The following is a 6,012-nucleotide window of genomic DNA, read 5'->3' on the forward strand; positions in this document are numbered from 1 at the left end:
GGAAAGTGCAATGAGGACTTACATTAGGGTTTTTAGCCAATATAATGAAGAATTCTTGGAACTTTTGGAAAGGGGATGCTTTTGCCTTTGTAGGGGATGGTTACAAAGTGTGAATGGGTGATGATTGATCTGGGTTCAAGTTCAATTGGTTGAATGTGACAAAATGACCTATAACAAGTTGCCCCCTAAAGTACAAAGTCGAAAGTAGTGGCTGAGGACTGAAGTGCTTTACCATGTGAAAAGTTCAGGTCAAGAATAGATTGGTTATATCATCAATTGTTTCTTAAAATACATTATTATGATATCATTGTTGAGGTAAGCATACCCATACTCAGCATATAAGCTATTTTTCATGTACAATGATCAAACTGATTTTCATGTCCATTAATGATGGATTGTGAACCCATGCTTGGATAACTTTTTTTATTACCATAGCCATCATACATTGTAATCTTATATGAATTTTGAAATCGTAACCTGGATGGATGGAACTAGATCTGGGGTCTTCTACCTCGTCACTCGATAGTACGAGTCTAACCATGTGAATAGATTTGTTGGAGTCGAATATGGTAGACACCATCTTATTACTGGCCAATAATGAAAGTCATTAATAGATATGAGAGGAACCACCAATAATGATAATTTCCCTTAAGGTACTACAATACAATCCATATGGTGTGAATATATGAGCTGAAGTCGAACACCACACAAAATCTTCCAGTCAAAGGCCAATAATGAAAACTTGTCGTCGAAAGCAAGGAAATTTTCCATTGAGGTATGCAAGTTCCAAGACACTGAAGGGAGTTTCTAGGTCAACTTCCTAGATAATGGGTTGATGTTGGCAAGAAGTGACCTATCGTAAGAGGGCCTTAATGTATCCCCCTTCAATGACGCGAAACATATATCAAAATCTGAGACAAAATGATAACACAGAGTTGGTTTAGAGGCAACAGACATGAAAAAGGATAAAGGTATCGTAGCAGGTGTCAACTAAGGGTGTACATCTCTTGAACATATCTGCGACGCTTTTATGGAGTTGCCAACATTGACTTAAAGACCCACCATGAAGGATTTCATTAAGGTATGATCAAAAGAGAGGCAAGCAGAGTACCCAACCCAAAACAGTCATGGAGGTGAGAGAGTGTCATGTTCAAGAGTGATTTTCTCCCATAAATAGGTTTTATGCTCTGTTTCCCCAATTTCCCAACCATTTTTGGCTAGTACCTCTTTATTTTTTAACAAGATTTAGGAGGATAACATATGCTTGGCCTATAAGTTCATCCTTCGGATGAATCCTTCTGAGTATTTTTAATGAACCCTGAGAAGGAGTGGTTTAGTCTCGTCATGATTGATGATTCCTACGTTGTTTTATGGTTTTACGAGTCCAACAAAGGTATAACTCAACTTCTTTCTCATGTTTAAAGAGTTTGAAAAAGATGCGAAAAAGAAAACTCCTAGAGGTCCCTTTCCGTAATTTTATCCTCTTGGGGCTGAAAAGGCATGAAAAATTACCCAGGAGAACCTTTTAACCATGATTGACTAAATTTAATCCTTTTTCGTAAATATTCTATCCAGTCTGGAAAAGGGTTAAACTTATACTGGGCAAATGTCCTTTCATTTACTTTAACGAGTTTGAAAGAGGCAAGTGCTAGAAAATATTTTCATATTTTGGGAGTCTAAAAAGAGCTTAAAGACGACCCCTCCTAGAGGAATGAGAGGTATAAAGGGTAGCAATTGGTTCCAGTCATGATGGAACTGCTCAAAATATATAGAGGTTAAGAGGTGGGCTAACAAGACCACTCATCTCATCGGTTCCTTAGGAAAGGGTAAAAACACCAAGTGAGAGTGAATAATCGTCCAAGTAGATGGTGACGATGGAGTGCGAAAACAAAGGCTCATCTTGTAGAAATAAGTTGATAAAAAATGAAAATCAAGAGATTAGGTTTCATTTTTATACAAGCTTGAAACAAAGGAAAAAATTTGCTTGAGAGTGGTTTCATTTTTATAGAAGCTTGAAATAAAGGAAAAACTATGCTTGAAAGTGTGGTTTTATTTTTACGCAAGTTTGAAACAAAGAAAAAATATGCTTGAGATAAATACATTGCCCCCAACATAATGGTAGAGGCATGCCCCCCCTCCCCCAACTTCATTTTGTTCACCAACTCTTCTCATGGACCTATAGATTGTTGGTTACTAAGAGAAATATGTTCACTGGGAATGAAGGAAGAGGATCATGTGATAGGATGAAATGAAGGTGACACAAAAAATAACTATGTTCATAGGGTTGTTTCATGTTTATGAGAGCTTGAAACAAAGAAGAAATTATGCTCGTGGTAACCTATTTCAATTTTTAATGAACTTGAGACAGGAAATTAACTATGCTCATGGAACCTTGTTTCATTTTTTTTTATCTTGACACAAGAGTAGGAACTATGCTCAGGGTTACCTTGATCATGGCCCACAAGAGGCCATCACTTCCAAGAGGTTCTCATCAGATGGGAGAACAATGCTATAGAAGGGATACATATCAAAGGATCCAATGGAAAGATCGGGTTCCAACATCCCCAATAAATGATTCACCATATCACCTACTGGATCCAACTCAAAAGAAGTTGATAAAAAGAGAAAGGCTCGTATTCATTGGTAGGTGCGGGCATGGGAAATCTTACCACATAATTTGCCTATGGTGGGGGAGATACCACTTGCATATTTGGAACATTTATGGAAGTTGGATGATTGGCATCCAAATCGGAATGAAAGTTTATTAAGAGTCACAATTTTTCCATTATGCGAGAAACAAATCACTCAAAAGAGTGTGGACAAGACAACATTCATAGCATAAACATAGTCTCACCCAAGGAGTAAATTGAAATTCAAGGGGAATAGAACTACCATAATTTCAATACATACAATTTTTCCTTCAAAGGCAATAGGAAGTTGAGGAAGGATCCCTAAAGGTTGATTGGTTCTTTTGTTGAAACATACACAAGTTCAGGGGAACCCAAAGCTTGCCAATCAGTCATAGATAGAATGCTAACAAAAGCACCCTCATCAATAAGAGTGCGAAATATGACCTTATCACAAGAGTTGACCATGACTTGGAAAGGCATGTAAGAAGGGAGATAGGGTTTTCTCAATTGATTCCAATCAAAGAAAAATATCTCATTACTTGGAGGTGGTTTCATGAGAACGATATATATGCCCCCTTGTTTGGTACCATATGAAGAAACAAGAAGAACCTGAGCAGTATGAACCTCACTCTCTAAGGGGATAATGAGATCAATTGAAGTTGGAATCGAGTCAACAAATTTCTCAACCAATGATTGGTTGGAAACAAACTCATGGGATTCACTTTCAGAGAGAGTGGGATTGACTATAATCAAGTCAATCACTTCATCAACTAATGGAGGATTAGGGGAAAACCTTGGTATCCAGTTGGAAATTGTTGTTGAGGAGTAGGTAAGGCTTTCAAACACCTTGGATGCTTCATCCATATAAGGACAAAGGTGAATTGGATGATTTCGTCTACATAACCTACAAGGAAACTTAACTTTACCCTTCTTTCTGAGAACCTTATTATCACTAGTTGATGTTTTGTCACCATCATGATCTCCTGAGGCTGACGACAAGGGATAATGTGAGCCTATATACCACACTTCTAATACTTTGGGAATACCAGAGCAATCTCTAAGAAGGTGATCACCCTTACAAATCAATTAAGGGAATTTAACCTTACAGGGATTATTGGAAGGTTTCTCAACATTAGTTGCATTTGTAGGATCCGTTGTTTGGTTTTCCCCTCGCTTATTTTCCTTCTTTGTCTTCATAATTTTCTTATCCTTCTTAGCTTCTTGGTTACTAGCATCAATACTTTCACCAAGCAAGGAAGAAGAAAGGGAGGAAGAAACATTGAGAGAAGAAGGAAAAGGGTCAACAGGAGAATCAACTTGAGGTTGGTGTTGTTCAGGTAGAGGAATTGGTTGTGGAACAATTTGGACATTCAGAACCAAGGAGGCTGAGAACAACCATATCGGCAAGCCTATGATAAATACAGAAAGGGACAATGTAGCCATATAAGGAGTACCAATATTTCCAAAAGAGGGAAAACGACCAGGATTTCCATCCATTGGGTTTCCTTGACTGATAAACTCTGGAATTATTGCCATCAAACTTAACCCAAGGTTTACTAATGAGTAAAAAGTGAGTTAATTAATTTATTTTGAAAAGTAAAATCACAAATAAAAAAAGGAGGTAACTAGGCATAAAAGAATTACCAAGCCACTGTGAACTACAATATATGGTTAAGTATGTCCAGGAAATCTCCTTGAATGTTGTGTTTGGTGTATAATAGTTAATAAGGTGACCGAATCGGTTACCGATGGTAGTTTTGCAACCTAATGGGGACTTCCAAAATATACTCGAAGGTACGTGGAAGTGTAGTCCATAGTAGTATTGTTTAATGCGTAAACATAGGATGGGGGAGTTCTGATATACTCATTGTATGTGGAGCATTGTCGTCCTATATACCAAAAGGTACGTGGAAGAAGTTTCTAATATACTCAGATGTACGTGGAAAACCAACCATCCCCGGGATGTAATTTTGACAAGTAATGACAGTTCATACATTTAGAGACGTCGAAACGCGTGTATTCTAGCCTAGACCACTAAATATATCTTTAATGTTTCAAATGCTTCTTTGCTTAATTGATAAATTTTAATGTTGATCTATCTTAAGGTTTTGGTTTCAAGAATCAAAACGAATTCACTTGAACTCCTAAACTGCAACTAGCATGAGAAATAACTCTTTTCATTGAATGAAGATATAACTAAATAAGGGAAGGAGTTTCAATCAATGATGCAGAAAACAAGAACTTCCAAACAAGATATCAAAATTCACTATTCCAATTCAAAGACCTAATGGATAAAGAAATGAAACTTTTCTTTTTCCAATTTTCAAAACAAAGAAAAATGAAATTATGACAAGATTATTGAAGCAGGGAGAATGCAAACAGATTGAAGCTAAACTATGCAAGTTCCTTTAACAAATCAATAACCAAGCCAAACGATTAAAAAACCCTAACTGACAAGAAGAAGCAAAAAGAAGAAAATAATTATCAAAAGGTAAGCACACTCAATTACACACAGGTTGTTGGATTTACAGAGATCTTGGACAGACCAGAGACTAAAAAATCACTGCAAACAAAAAATAAATCAAAGCAAACATAAGGAAATTCAAAATTTCCAAGTTATAGGAATCATCACAGGTGGCATAACTACACCAGAGAGATGCATTTCACTTAATACACAGGAAAACTACAATGCATCACACTTAATACACAAAAAATTGCAATGAATCCAATCATCACACTTAATACACATGAAAATTGTGATGCATTTCACTTACTACGCATGGAAACTGAAATGAATCTCACTATCTCAAAATAAAACATGTGATGGGGCTAATTTTGCTGAAAAAACAAAAATCAAACCCTAACCAAGCTAGAAATCAAGATTTCCTAAGTCCAGTAACAGTCTGAACAAGACAAATAGAGTTGATTTTAGAGGTCTTAAAAGGATAGGCAAAGGAAACCACTAAAGAACATATGTTTCCCCATCGGAGTCACCAATTTTTTTTATGGATGAATTCCTTCTGTGGACACACGCAATCTCCCTAAACCTAGTGGCATGATCTAGAAACAACCAAGCAAAATTGCTATCCTTTCCTTAGAGAAGATTGAAATATGCAAGAAAGACTTACTTGGGAACCAAAGCAATCTCCCTTCTTCTCCTTGCTTGTAAGCTTTAGCTCCAACTCCAAATGCTAAAATTGGAACCCGCAAATCATCCAAAACAAGCGAGAGAACCAAAACATGCAAATAACATATAAAAATAACTGTAAACAAGAAGCCAAGGATTCTTTATTCTACACATGCATAAATGAGACATAATGCATAGGAAAACAAAGAATCTTTGTATTAATAAAAGTAGGAGAAGATTACAACTCGTGTATGC

This window comes from Pinus tabuliformis, chromosome 8 (genome assembly GCF_031772625.1).
Source record: "Pinus tabuliformis cultivar Carrire ecotype Pingquan chromosome 8, CPIR1, whole genome shotgun sequence".
NCBI classification, from domain to species: Eukaryota; Viridiplantae; Streptophyta; class Pinopsida; order Pinales; family Pinaceae; genus Pinus; species Pinus tabuliformis.